This window comes from Cinclus cinclus, chromosome 1, assembly GCF_963662255.1.
Source record: "Cinclus cinclus chromosome 1, bCinCin1.1, whole genome shotgun sequence".
NCBI lineage: Eukaryota > Metazoa > Chordata > Aves > Passeriformes > Cinclidae > Cinclus > Cinclus cinclus.
Window position 1 is genome coordinate 14,831,533 of NC_085046.1, and position 15,118 is coordinate 14,846,650.

The window sequence follows — 15,118 nt, forward strand, 5'->3', positions numbered from 1 at the left end:
TTTGGCACAGATCCAGTGGCAGACTAAGGCCATGATTTGCAATTCTGAGGCAATTATGAAATGACATAACAGCACAGATCTCCATCTGACAGAACAGCTGGGGTTTTGTCTCCATTGCAATAGGACACGGTTTAAAACAACCACCAGAAAGTAAAATAACCCAAAGAGCCATTTGACTACTGTGTAACTATCGGAGCACAGATAAACACCAAAAGGGACGGCACTTGGTATTTCCGACCCTGGTGCCACATCCTCTCGGGTCGGTGAGAGCCGGCACCGAGCCGCAGCCGGAGCCCGGTCCCGGGTGCAGGGGATCAACCACAGCGACCGGCGGTGAATGAAGGAGAGCGGCTCCGACCAACTTTCCCTGGGACCTCGGCTCAGGGCGAGCTCCCGGGGGGGATGGCGGCAGAGAGCCCCGCCAGACACGGCGGTCACGGGGTGGGGGGAGAGAGGAACGAGCAGGTGCAAAGGACGGGAACCCGAGGGATGCGCCCCCCACTGCCGCGAACCGCCGTCCGCTCCGGGACACCTCCGAGCGCCGGCAGCCTTGCCCTCCCCGCCTGCCGCAGCGGCTTTGCCCTCCCCGCCCCGCCGGGACTCCCCGCTCCGCCGGGATTCCCCGCTCCGCCGGGACTCACCGCTCCGGCGGCCGCGCACGACCCGCGGGTGGCGGCTGCGGCCGCCGCGCTCAGCGCCGCGGCTGCGGGAGGCGCCGAGCCGGGCGGGCGGGGCTGCAGGGACGGAGGGAGGGAGGGAAGGAGGGACGGTCCCGGCGCCCCGCCCGTCCCCCCGCGCCTCGACCCGCCCGCGGGCGGCTCCGCCGGGCAGCGGCGCATCGGGAGCCGCGGGAGGCGGAGTGTTTGCTCCGGGCGGCTGCTGCCCTCTCTACCTCTCCACAGCTGGGCGCAGCTCATGGCTTAGCTGAGATGAGCGGCATCAACTTTCTCAGCACAAGGAAGATCTGTAGGAGGGAAGACGGGTCAAGGATGGAGAGGGACACGAGCGACTTTCCAAAACTTGCTGTTCCTGTTGGCACCCGGCCATGCACCCAAAGGGCTTGTCTTCAATGTGATTTTCAAGCGGTTTTGAAGCACTGTTGGTTGCTTGCTTCCTCTCCCCTCCCCTCCCCGTTATTTTTTTGGCCTCTAGAAATAGGTGAACAATTTGCAAATGTCTTTTGGTTTAATGACACTCTCCAAAAGAAAAGTAAGTTTGTGAATCATTTACTTTAGTAATTGGTTGTGCCTATCAACTGCTTGCCCTGTCTTAATTGAATTTTACCCCAGGCTATCAAGGCACTTTTACGCATGTTCATAAATTGAATGCTATTCAATATGTGCTGTAGTTAATAGTGAGAAAACAAGGGCAGTAAAGTTACATGATGAGTCCAAGGTCGCAGCAGAAGCCTGCAGGAGAGCCCAGAACTGAATACAGGTCTCCTGGTGCCCTGGTTTCACAGGACTCTGTGAGTAATCGTCATTGACCTGCTTTTCTACCGGTATCTCCTTTTGTCTTCCAGCAGTGGTGGTGTGAGCCTGCAGCTGCTGACACATGATGCAGCCACCAAGGACAATGCCACCAGCAGCAGGGGGACCTTGAGCAAGACCCCTTGCACTCTGTCTCTGCAAAGTGCGTGTGAAGTTCTTTGTGGCTTTGCTGGTTGGGAAACCCCCGTATTTTCTCCCATGGTAAAGCCTTGTAGCTGACACAGTAGTGAATCAGTAGAAGGTTTAGGTTTTATCACAGAGCAGCTTCATGTGGGTGTGACAATAGCAAGGGTTTCCATCAAGGAAACCATGCTGCCAGAACTTACAGTTTTTTAATTTAAATATCTCGACTCTGACAGGCAAATTGGGAGTTCTAGGTTTTTAAAATATTTGTCTCCTCTGTTTTGTAAGAAAAAACTTCCAGAATTATTTTCTCGGTGGCATGGCTGCAGCTCGGAGCTTTTTGTTCCCCTTGGTTGTAGGAGACAGTCCTGTTTATATCCCTTTTTTCCAAGACAAAAGCTTTTGTTTTGGGGGGGTAGTCATGGTGTGCCACATAGAGCAGGTCCTTGTTCCTGGAGTTCACTGCTCTCTGTTGGGGAAGCTGCTTTGGTCCTGGATTTAGGCGATAGAAAGAGGTGAGGCATGGAGGAGGAACAGGCTGGACCATTCCAATGTCAGAGTGAAGGGACAGTGTTTTGTCTTCATGATGTCACAGCCTGTAAAGAGTATGATAAAAGCACAGAGGACAGCACACCTCAGAGCTACCTCTCTACACCTGGGGCTAACTTCTGCTACATCTTTTCCGAGAACACTTTGTGGGCTGTGAAGGGGAGTGCAATCCCTGGAAGGAAGGACTCCTGCAGGTTTGTCTGGAGTCCTGCAGTCACTGAAGATTTCCCCCAAGTGAAGTCAAAGGACCTTGTAGTTAAAAAAAAATGGAGGAAAAGCTCCTAAAAAGAGCAAACAGTGCCCATGCTCCTAGGCTTCCTGTTACCGAGAAAAACCTGAAAATATGAGATGAACATGGCTCCACAGTCAGACACCAGAAAACAAACATGATTCTTGAGACACTAGGAGGGATGCCTTGGGCTGGGTTCACAATTAACAACAAATTATGTCTGGCAGCCCCAATCCATGTCCAAGGTGGATTGCCCAGAGGGTTGGTGCAACACTTGAAGCCATTTGTATGTGATTTGAGAAGTCTGTGATTTGAGCTTCTCATCATCAGTGCAGCTTTCAGGGACTTCCTTTGCTCCTGCAGCATCTTGCCCTCTGCCTGTTAGAGAGCAAGTTCTTTGGATGTTGCTTTGGAAGAAGCAGATGTTGCTTCTTGTTTTGTCTTTTCCCAGTGCTCATATCGGTGAGGTTGTGGTCTCAGGTTGCTACTGCAGTGCCCACTGTGACTGCCAGAAGGGCAAAGATGAGGAAAAGCAGAGGAGGCAGGAAAGCAATTCTGCCTTTTGATGGTCAGTGTGCACAACTGATGGAGCATTGCTCTCCCACAAAGTCCACAGTCCTGCATATGTCTGAGGAGATCTCCCTCTCCTGGCTCTTTCCAGAGAAGGGAACCATAGTCAGACATTAGAGCTTCATCCTTAAAAAGGCAAAATAACTAAATGTGGCTGAGAGAGAAGCATACAAATGGAGTTTGTGGAACAGAAAAGAGCACTAAAGCCAATGTCCTGCCATGTAGGACTCCTGAGATGGGTAAAAATCAGTGTGATGGGGCAGGGTGGCTCAGTGGGGCAACAGAGGAGAGAACCATTATTGTCCCCCTGCAAGGAGAAGGGCAAAGAAACCGTGGATCAAAAGCTAATGGTGGCTGCGTGTGCAAAGTAATGGATCTGGACTGGAGCACAGTGGGACTGCATGAACCCAGCAAGCAGTAGAGCATCCCACGTGTCACAGGAGGCAGGCTCAGATCAGGATCCTGTGGGACACGGTAGAGCAGGTCTGCGTGCCTGGGCAAGCAGGGAACACTGGGACTTTGCTCCTCAGGAGATGAAGAGCAGCACCTGCAAGTCTGGCCTGCAAGTGGCCATTATGGACAGAGATTGTGGAAAACAGAAACACACAAACATGAGCAAGATGGGCCAGATGGGGAAAATACAGATTAATTAATTTACAGGGAAGGGAAAAGGAAAAACACAGAGACATGCTGCACACCAGCCAACTCTTCAGCAACAGCACTGCAGCATGTCATCACTGTGACAAGTGAATGGGAAGTTGTCCTCTGCTCAATGCAAGTTATTGCTGCTCTATGCCTTTATAATTCTCTTTGGCCTCAAAACCTCCCTGATTGGGAACCCTCTGTTTATGTTTTATGTCCCATCAGCAGTGTTGCTGCTCAGGGCCAGAACTTTCCTGCCATTCCTACAGAACTTGTTGTGGGCTTGGAGCCTCATTTCTGGAGGTGATCATTCATCAGTACTTTTTACAGTGAAATCAAGCATACTTTTTTGTAATGTGGTGGGGTTTGAAGTGATTAAGTACATTAATTACTCCCCAAAAGACTGTAACAGGTTTTGTCTTAGATCCAGTTGCTGGGAAAATATTTAGGAACATATGCTGAAATCACCACATACCTGAAGTTTACCATAACTAACTGGCCACAGATGTGCTATTAAACCCCTGGTTATTTTTTCCTCTTGTCTGTCCTATATGGCATGTTACAGCCATAAGATATTAACCTTACTTAGAACAGCTGCTTGTCAAAACCAAAATAGCTATTACTTTTTTGCAAGAAAAAATTCACATTGCCCATCCTGATAGTAATCACCTGTTTATACAATTGGCACCTCTTTTTAGCTTGGAATAGAGAAACTTCGGGTATTTTATTGCTATGTCAAGGAAAACACTAAGCATTGCTGTGGAGAAGGGAGGTTTTCATTTGCCAGTTCTCTCGTGCTTCTTTAGCTGTATTTTTACTTGGTATTCATATAAAGTATGACACATGAAAGTGTGCCGGAGGGAGGAAAAAAAAATGGGGGGAAAAAGCTAAAAATAAAAGACTAGTTAACACAGAGGAAGCGTACACCCATATCGTGTGAGTTCCTGAACATTGTGAAGACTGAGGAAAAGACTAAGGGGTGTGGCACACAAATTGCCCTGCAGAATTTAGCTGGTTTACATTTGGGAAAATTAGGTAGTGCTTCCAAAACTTTTGAAGTGCTAAATATTGTTAAAACAATCCTTATAGCTCTTTCATTCAAGAACTTGGCTCAGGGTACTCAAAAACTAACTAATGAGTTTCTCATCATAACACCCAAGAGAGAGGGGAAGTTATCACAGTAATTACCCCTGTCACCCAGCTGAGGAACAGAAAAGTTAAGCCTTGTTTTTCAGGGGTGTTTCTTGACTGAAATTTTTTTACAGTCATTCAGCCGAAAAGCTCTTGAGAAGGACTAGCAGCTCCAGCTGGCCCCTCAGCAAGGTGTCGAGGGGAGGAAGAGTCATCCCCCAAAGGTAGGGGAAGATAAAAGGAGAAAAATTATGCAGTAGCAAGGCATGTTGGATCTATCCTACTTTTCTTAGTTTAAAATTTGAATGCTTTCTACTTCAGAAAAGACTAATTCCTGCATTTGCTCCATAATGTACTATAGATTTGATAGTATATGCATTATGTACCAGGGTACAGAGTGGTACTGTGCAGATGTTATGGCAGCTCCATCCATCTCCATGAGGCTACACATGGAGGCTCAGCTGTGACTGCCACATTGGCATTCCTGCAAGAGATGTGAGCTTCACTTGGTAAGGAGAGAAGACTCACAGACACTGGGAAGGGAGATGTGCAGCTGGGAAAAGGTCTTTTTCTAAGTACAGGTTTTAGCTTGATTTCTGTAATAAGAAGAAACTAATAGGAGCTGTGGATTCCATTAACATCATTGTGTGGACTAGTGCATAAGGAAAACAGACCTCAAATAAGATGAAAGAAGAGCAGCCTTTGGCCACATCTCAGGAGTTACCACAGCGTGTTGATGGTGTCTGTGGAAGCGCCCACCTCACATTTAGTTGTGAGTGCTCAGCAGCCACCATGCCCAATGTCCAGTCTAAGTCCTCCCATCAAATATCTGGCTACAGCTCAGCACCATCCCACTGTGCCTCCAGATTTACTGTGTGTGTCAAATTCAGATACTGACCTGTTGGAGTTACAGTGAAGACTGAAAACAAACTGATGTTATCCACAGGCATTAGCTAAAAATCCTTTGTCTTTTTCATTAAATAAATTTCAAATTTACTTGGGAAAAAAAAAAAGAGTCAACTTACTCTTCAAAACACCTGCAATCATATTCTTACTAATACAGATAATTTAACTTGCAAATACATAATGGGTGCTGAGCGTGTCTTTATGTGGGAAAATAGGCTCTGAAATAGTGGAGAACCTGGGGGAGGAGAAGCACAAAGGCCACAGTGATAAAGGTATGTGAAGTAATGTAGAAACCAGAGATGTCTTTTGGGAATGTCTCCTCCCTTTCCTGAACATACATATATAAACAATAAGTTGGAAGATGGCAAATACAATACAGATAAAAGAATTCTTATTTATTTACACTGACACATCTAGGCTGTGAAATCACTGCTATTAAGAGGCAGCTGAAGCCTTGGGATTTATTAGGAACAAAAGAAAATATATACTGATGGCAGAAGAACCTATAGCTACAGCAGTAAATATCAAAAAATAGACTTGGAAAGGTTTTAGTCTTCAAAACTTCGAAACTTTGTTCAGACTGTAACTATTTGGAATATAAAGGAAAGCTGCCCTGGAACAGGTTATCCCCTTCTCCCAGCCCCAGTCACTGCCATGCACCAGTCATGGTGGAGCCTCTGCAGTGATCCCTTCCCTGGGGAGTGCAGATTTCCCCAGGGAGAGGAAAGCATCCTTGAAACTGTGTTTTAATGCACAATAAAAACTCTCTTTTTATAAATGCTTTGTGTCATTGTTTCTATTAGGTCCATAAGGACTGAATTAATAGCTATTTAACCAATTTCAGCTTTTAGCTGTGGTAATATAAGTTTTCAAATCTTAAGTTTCAAAAGGCAGCACTGCCCTTTCTGTAATACTGCCTCCCTCCAGTGGATCTACATGAGCTGGTTTTATGAGATCAAGGGGAGAAGGCTATCTACAGTGGGTTGTTTGGGTTTTTAAAATAAGAGTATTTGAGCACAGTGGCAAGGGCAGAGAGTGAAGAAAGGCTTGTTTGTAATGGAGCACTCAAAAAGTTCAACAAGAGTTTGCAAGACCCCTTCATGTCAGCGCATTCCCACAGAGAACCTCACCCAAAAAGCAGAAATTACAGTCTTTGTCGGTTAAAGAAAAAAATAGAACGGCTTGTAATTTTTGAACGGGGAAAGCTATGTTTATCTTCCCAAAAAGAGCCCCTTGAAGACGTGACTGACACGCAGGGTTAAAGAGCAGGCAGAAAGCCCAGAGAAGGACGGGCCTTGGCTGCTCAACACCCAGCACCAGGCATCTGTCTCCTGGGGCGAGGGGATGCTCCTGTTATCTATCTGATATATAACAGTGTCGTGGCTTTCCGTATCTAAACACATCTTGACACTGGAGATTGCACAGACCCCAGGCCCTGGAGGGAGGCCAGGGACGTGCACCCGCCCCAGAGCAGCAGGAGCGGCACAGGAGCGGCAGCGGCGGCTGGGGAGGGAATGGTTATCAGGGAGCAGTGACATGTCACGGCCGTCTCGGATGGGCTGCAGGGTCAAGGGATTATGACTCAAATCCATTCTTCATAGAAAAATCTTTTCTAAATGCCTGACTACACTACAAAATCACACAGGGAGTGTGCTGTTATCTCTGGGGGTGGTACAGACCCACCTCTGCTTCATGCAGAAAACCAGAAAAAGAAAAATACAGTTGTGCAGAGCATCCCTGCTATAGGGTCAGCTTTCCAAGGTGCTTCCCTTCCTTTCTACCTGCTTATAGACAGGTTTAGTGCAGTGAGTGGAGATGTGTTTTAACCCCACAGTAATAAACTTGCCCTGACTATAAAGACTGTATTTTAGTCTTGAATTAAACTCTTATTATTAAACTCTCTTACTCTTTTCTGTGCACTTGTGCAGATACTGATGTCATCCCCATTTCTTAGCTGCTCTCCACAGGAATTGCTTTTTGAAGAGATAGGAGAGGAGATGCTTTTTTGGAAAAGTACTGGTACCAAGAACTTATCTGAGCAGCTTTATGGAAACACAGGTTTGCTTGACAACCTTTTAAGTTACATCAACTCTACAAAGGATTGCAGCACGAACACCAGAATGTCAGCCTGCAGTGGACTTCATTTGGATTTCAAAGTCATTGAAATCTATTTGTTATGTTGCAGAAGTTTATACTGATATTACAAAGAAATCCTTCTTGAAAGGCAAAGAAATTTAAACTCTCTTGCCAGAAGACCTCCTGATCAAGTTGAATTTTTCTATTTCTCTCCTTCCTTCACTCTTTCTTTCTTTCCTTCCTTCCTTCCTTCCTTCCTGGACCAGAGAGTAAATGGAACCAAGCACCAAAATAATAGAAGATTTTTTTTAGGCAAAGCCTCATTCAGATTAATCAAAAGGCATCCATGTGCATTTTACCAGGTGGGTTTGTTCTAAGGTCACCTTATGCACAATTTATGCAGCCCCCAATTCACTAAAGGACTTCCAGACTCATCTGTGGACATTACACCTCTACCTCACCATATTTTCTCTACTTCAGATGAGAAACAGACACCACTGAAGCCTTATTTATCACATCCTTTCCTTCCCTGGATCAAGCTTCACCCCTGACATTTGGGCATATTGCAGCACTGTGATACAGAAGCATCATGCAGGCATCCCTTAGAGGAGACAGGCTGTTGAAAGACATGGGTGCTGTGGGACATTTACACCACACACACTCTTTGATTGCATTGCCACTGTGCCCAAACCCAGTCATCCCTTCAGGCAAGCCCCTGTTCTGGGGGTCCCACATTCCCCTGTCTGGATAAGTTCTGCCTTCACCTGGCAGATCTGAACCTAGAAGGAGATCCTTTGTTCAGGCTCTTTGGAGTGCTCTGGGAGAAAAGCAGCCATCCAGCCTCTGAATGAATGACTGTTTGAAAGGAGATTAAACCCTCCCTTGACTGTGCAACTTACAGCCAGGCATCCTACATCAGAGAAGTCAGGCTGCATCCACTCCAAGGGGAAAGTTAAAATAGAACTGAATCTTCTTACTTCAGCTCCATCTTTTGTTGTGCCCTGCAGGCAGCCTTCACCTGAATGTGTATCCTCCAAAGCCAGAGTATGCTTGCCTAAAGTGAAAAATGGCACACACAGCCCTATCTTTTTTATTCCCATCAGCCTCTGTTGTCTTTCTTTCTACTTAGCATGAATTTAGTGGTCATGAGCAGCACCACTAACCGTGTCGATACTTAACATATTTCAGAAGGGAAGCTGAAGAGCAAGTTGCAAAAATTGTCAGGTCCTTACAAGTGGCCACTCCATATTTGAAAATAGAGGCAAACAGTCCCTACCAAATGAAAAACACTGCTTTAAGATGCTATTCTCTACCTGCCAGGATCCACCTTCCCCTCTAACAGAGTCAGATGGATAGATAATGGGACCTGCATGCCCATTTCAGCACCAAGTCAGGGGCACTAGCCTGGCTGGATTTCTGGACTGCACTGGGCTGAAGGTTTTGCAGTGAAGGAAGTTCTGCTGAGGGTTGTTTCCTTGTACAAGTGAAGGAAACAGCTTGGGGCAATGACACCATAACCCAGTACAGCTGTTTCTGCGGTGATCATTTGTTCGCATTCTAGGATGCATTAAAATAGCAGTTTGGAGCATTTCTGTTGCTGCTTATCCTCTGACTGGGCTGTTGTTAATGCAACACTCACTCAATGAAGTGTTTGGGATGAAGTCCAAAAAAGCACTTAGGTGGCTAAATCCAAGACAGTGATTCACATCTGCCTAAGGACTTAGGTTCCCCCTTTTGTATGCCCCTTCCCTGAACCTCTTTAAAAACCTGGACTTCTTCAGTAAGTTGACTCTAGGTGTTGTTACCTTGACTGGGCTTGGCCACCAGAGCCTGCCTGCTGTGTCTGTGCTGTGTCTGTGCTGTCCAGCCCTGCAGATGAGGTGGCTGTGTTTGGGATTCTCAGACACTCTGTGGATGTGCCAGAGCTCTGAAGTCAGCAGCCACAGCTGCTGTTGCTCAAACTGTGGCCGATGCTGGTCTTTCCAGCTGATATAGCCACCGTGGGGCTCTTTGCAGCCAGAGAGCCATGAAGAGAACAACACAAAGGTGATTTTATGCTGATGAGGGAGGAGGCAGCCACTGCCCTGGCTTGAGCATGTTTTCCCCATGTAACACTCTCCTCCCACTCTCTAACAGGGCTCCACAGTAGAGGTGATGAAGATGCCTTTCACAGAAAATGGGTGATTTCTCCTCTACTGTTCTTGCTGCTGGTACCTAAAAGGGAATGGTGGAGTCAGGTCTGACATCTGCTGGTTGTGTGGAGACTGGATGGTCATGAGATGCCAGGCTCAAATCCACTCATACTGCTACCCATCAATAGAAATCTACGTATTAGCAGCTTAAAGGCCTTCCTAACAAGGTACAAAATTCCTCCAATAACCAGCTCTTCTATTACATTGCAGAGTATATGTCTCCATGTACCTCTTTTCTCAAGATAGAGCTCAAAATAGTTACAGAAATCTGGTTATCAAATTAACTTACAGGGAGTGAGAAAGGGCACAGTTGCTCTTCTACTACAGCTTATTCACCTTGCTCCTGAAAGAACCACTTACTTCCAAGAAAGTTCTGAGTAGGTGACAAATGGAGGCACACAGTTCGCAGTGCTGGGAACTGGTTATTTGGGATGGCAGCATCCCTTGGTGCACTGTGTTTGGGTGCTCTGACATCTTGACCACATTTATGTGTTTTGCCATGAGACCATTACACTTTTCCAGGTTTCTCCTCTTGTTTGATAAAGCAGTTAGGGCTCTGTGTGACAGACACTTTCACTTTTCAAATACAAATCTCAGGTAGGGCTCTACATGCACCCTCTGTTTTCCTCATTAAGCCCTTCAGTTACTGCTCTTTACCTAAATCCAAGCTGGGCTGTAAAAGTCTTAATCGATGCAACACATTCACTCCTGACAATGTCAGGGAACCACTATACCCATTTAACAGATGAGCTGATCTGCTAGCCAGTAAATTTGGGATGACAAACAAGGTTTATCATGTTAAACCAGATGCCATCAGCACCCTTCAGTTCTGCAAAAATGCTCCAGTTCTTCAAAAAGCTATTACTGAGATGTATAAGGAAAACATGAGATCTGAGCCACTTCCTGCTCCAGCCTTCTGCAGTTGGCACATCTTCCCACAACCAGGAGAAGAGTCCAATATGGAAACATGTTTCTGAAATGATTTCAAGGATGAGATTTGGTGTCTTCTCTGCCTACATGTGTCCTCAGCAGGAAAACTGCAGAACAGCAGAAGAGGGAAGATGAGAGCTACTGTGGGACAGAAAATGAATCTCCAGTAGATCTATCCATCCACGTCTGGGCCCCATCCTCCAGCCCTGCTGTGATCCATATTTCAAAGGGGCCATGATTCCTTCTCAAGTTACTGCTTCTGGCAGAACAGCAGAGCTGGCAAGTGAGCTTTCAGGAATGTCTTTATCCTTCATGATCCATATGAAATAGGTCCAAGTGGTAATATTTCTGGAGAGCCAGATACACAGATTTTGCAAAGGTTGGGAGCAGAAAAGTGCACTATTAATAAAACAGCCACACTGCTCTTGGTTTTGGTCTTATTGTGATAATTATAAGCAGAAGTTTTCTTTTGTCTGGTCAAAGACTGCTGCTTTAAATTTAGAGCTGTCAGAGACACTGAGCAAGAGGGTTTAGTTCAATGGATGGCATTATCTGCTTCAGCAAGTGCCATCATTCTGCTTTGGTAAGATCAGTGGAAGAATAAAGAGGAGCTTGTCTGAGGACCCACTCTCCCATCCACTGTTAACACTACTGTAGCTCAGAGTAGCCTACTAATGGTGTCTTGGCTTAGAGAAAAAATGATTTTTGAGAATATATATGAGCATATCCATCAGTGTATACAATAATGAAAGCTAGAACTACTTTAATTGTCTTTTTTTAATTAATGCTGACTTTTTTTAATGTGGTACTTTCAACAGGGAGAAAAAAAGGACATACTCTCAAAATACTGGGAATTAGATACAAAGAAGAAGCTGCTCGTAATTGTCTTTTTTCATGCTTAGCCAAACATGAAATGAAGTGCCTTCTGGCAGCATGGAACTGCCTAGGAGTGGGGATTTTGTTCTGATAGTCAATAATTTTCTCTTCACATTTTCAACTGGTGAGTCTCAACAGTTACTACTAAGAATCAAAGTCTTGATGCTCCGGAGGCCAAAGCACCCACCATTTCACCTCATTTTTAATTTAACAGGTTTATCATTTGCACTATGATGTCTCTTTTAAAGGAAACCCCAGTGGAATTAGCCAATACTCAATTTCAGGTGGAGGAGAAAAATGTGCAGTGGAACATATTTATGCTAGAGACAGACTTTTGTGCCTGGGTACGCTGCGGTGGATATTGCTGAAAAGGGCAGCTTTTCTGCAAAGTTCTGTTATATCCCCTCAGCAGGAAACAATTATCTGTAATACCAATTTCCCACAGAATTTTGCAAATCCTTCCCTACAGGGATTTCACCTTTCTTTGTTTCCGCTGCACAGCACAGAGAGTCTGACTGCAGTGATACAAAATCAGATCTGACTCATTTTTATTTTCAGCCTCTGGCAGCTGAAAGGAATAATCTCATTTTTGACTAGAAGGAGGTGAGCAAACAGGGTAAGGGCTGGTGATCTGAATCCCAAGAGGACCTCCAGCAGTGCCTTCCCAATGCATCCATTTTGGGATGAGGTGCCCAGAAGGAGGGGTGGGGGATGCTCCAGGGGCACTCATGCCTTGGAAGGAGAAGGGGTCCAAATCCAGGCATGCCAGGGCCCTAAAAGATCTGTGGGAAGGGGAACTCTCATAACCAGTGCCTGCCTGGAGACACCTCTTGCAACACCTGCTGTCACCCCATATGTTGTCTGAAGACCATGAAATCCCCATGGCAGAGCCCGTGGCTGCCTTGAACTACTTCTCACTCAACTGCAGCATAGTGGTGTAATCCATAGGAGGATTACAGCCATGGTAACCAGGAGTCACATTTTCTGCATTTTTTTTCTTTGTCCTTGTCCCCTCTTCCAAAGCAAGGTATCTCCCTGCACAGCTTCCTGGCATTGTGGACACAGCCTTGCTTGTGCAAGCAGTCCTAGAATCAACCCACAGCACATGGAAGGAGTCTGCCTTTTTCTGCCACCCTGGAAGAAACTCTGAGCTCAGTGTGGGGGATGCTCAGGCTCCATGGTGGGCAGGACATGCCCAGGGAAAGAGGATGTGTGGGCATACGGATCAGGAATGCTCTCTTCAAGCAGTTCAGCATGTTTAGAGCAGCTGTATAGGAAATTTTCCTTACATAATGCACTTTGCTGCACCTCTATGGACATTTTTAGAGGGCCTTGGCTATGTGGTTAGGGATGAAGGTATGGTGAGCCTGGGACATTTTCCTGTCCCCAGAGTCTGGAAGCCCAGCAGCAGTGGGGCCTGACCCACTGAGTGACAGGGACAAGTAACAAGCTGGATGGTTCAGCTGCATTTCCCACCAGGAGGAGGCTTGTGATGTGCTATCAGTCCATCTGCACCAGGCAGCGTGTGGCTGTGCCAGAGCCAGAGGTGCTCCGGGGCCATGAAGTCGCCGTGGGTTTGGGACACACAAGGAGCTGGCTCTGTCCTAGCAGGGCAGGGAGGGCTCAAGGCAGCAGCCGAGGCAACACCAAAGGCCAGAATCTGCAGGAAACCAAACTGACAGGCTCCCAGAAGCCATTCCATCACTATTTGTCCCTCTTCATCCCCAGCTGTTTATTAACTCCAGCACAGCTGACCTGACATTCAGGTAAGCCAAATCTGATTTTCCAGCTGAGGGAGCCCTCAATTCTTCACCGTTTCCAAACAGATTTCATCAAGAAAAGCAGCATGCCCAGCTGCTGGCTGGAGGAAGCTCAGACCTTTGCAAAGCTCTGGCTGAGAAACAGGGAGGAGAAGGAGCATAGGAGCATCCTTAGATACAGCACATGGGCAAGGATCTGATGTCCCATCAGGGACCATGGGTGTCCCAGGGTGCAGCTTCTGCCCTGCATGGCAGGCACAGGGGGATGTTCACCCTTCTCCAAAACGCAGAGTGCACCAGAATGATGTTGGTGTTGAGGTCCTGGGGCCATTCTGGTGCACTGGTTTGGTAAGGCAGGAAAGGCAGCAGTGGTCCAGCCTTTGGGGGTACAAGAGAGATGGGCAAACAGGGTGGAGAGATCCTTAAAATATGAAGAACACTTTTTGATATTTTTTAAATTGTTATGTACCTGGTACTAAAAATGGGCATATGAAATTTAAATTTCTTAAGGTATTTTGTTTTTCAAGAACTGTAAGCCTGAATTACAGCAGTCTTTTTTAAATACCCTGCAAAATACTTGTTTAAAAGCAACCTTTTTGTGCAACAAGTGAATTAAAGAAAAACAGTGACAGAATTCTATTTTTGGAAGAAAATTCTTAAGTCACAAAAGTCTGAGTAGCTCTGCTCTCCACTGCAGATGCTTTCAGACCTGCTCAAAGCGTGTGCATATGAATGTGCATATGGAGCTGTGATTTGCCATTCTTTGGGATGTCTTTGCTGTTGGCCTTGAAGCTGAAGGAATGCTGCTTTGTTTCTACAGTAGAAGTGAAAACAGCCATTGTCCAAGAAGTGTACCTCTGTGGAGACACACAAACTCACAGCACAGAAATTTAAAGCTATGGAGCAATTCTGCAGGGCTGTTAATATAATCTGTTATACAGCCCTGATAATCCATTTGTATTCATGGTCTTTTTAATTGTTATAGTTCTCTAGCAATCTTTAATAAAATAAAAAAATTCCTTTCCCTCTTCAGATCTCAGATAAATGGAGAAAAAAAAAATGTCATTTGAGTGATAATCAAGGTCTCCTTCCAGGAAAGGGTAGGATCTGGATAAATTAGATACAACTTGGCAAGCATGGGAACACCCATGAAAAGTTTGTCTTCTTAATTCCAGAGTCCAGGTTATCACAGTATCAATTTTGTAGAAGCTGGGAGAGCAACAGCCAAGTGAAGATTCCTCACCTTGCTCTTCTTGTCCTTGCTCTGCTGAAGTCTGTAAAAGGGGTCTTGGCATCTTTGTAAAGGATTTCTATTTTTCAGTCTCAGGGTTTAGTTGTTATTTGAATTTGAACATTTTTCATTCAGTTGCAGCATGGTTGCAATGTCCCATGATGTGCCACAACATTTACAAATATCAACAACAGTCCAAGTTCTTTGTTGGCTCAGAACACTCATGGCTATTTCTGTGTGCCATGGGAGAAGCAGGGATCACAGCCTTCCTCCACAACACATCCTTGAGGAGGATGTGATTACTGAACTGGGTTTTCTGCTGGGCGTGCTCTGACTGACAGCCAGAGCCAACCCAACCTATGACAACTTCATAATAGTGGAAGCTTATCTGCCAGCAGTGCCAATAAAAATAA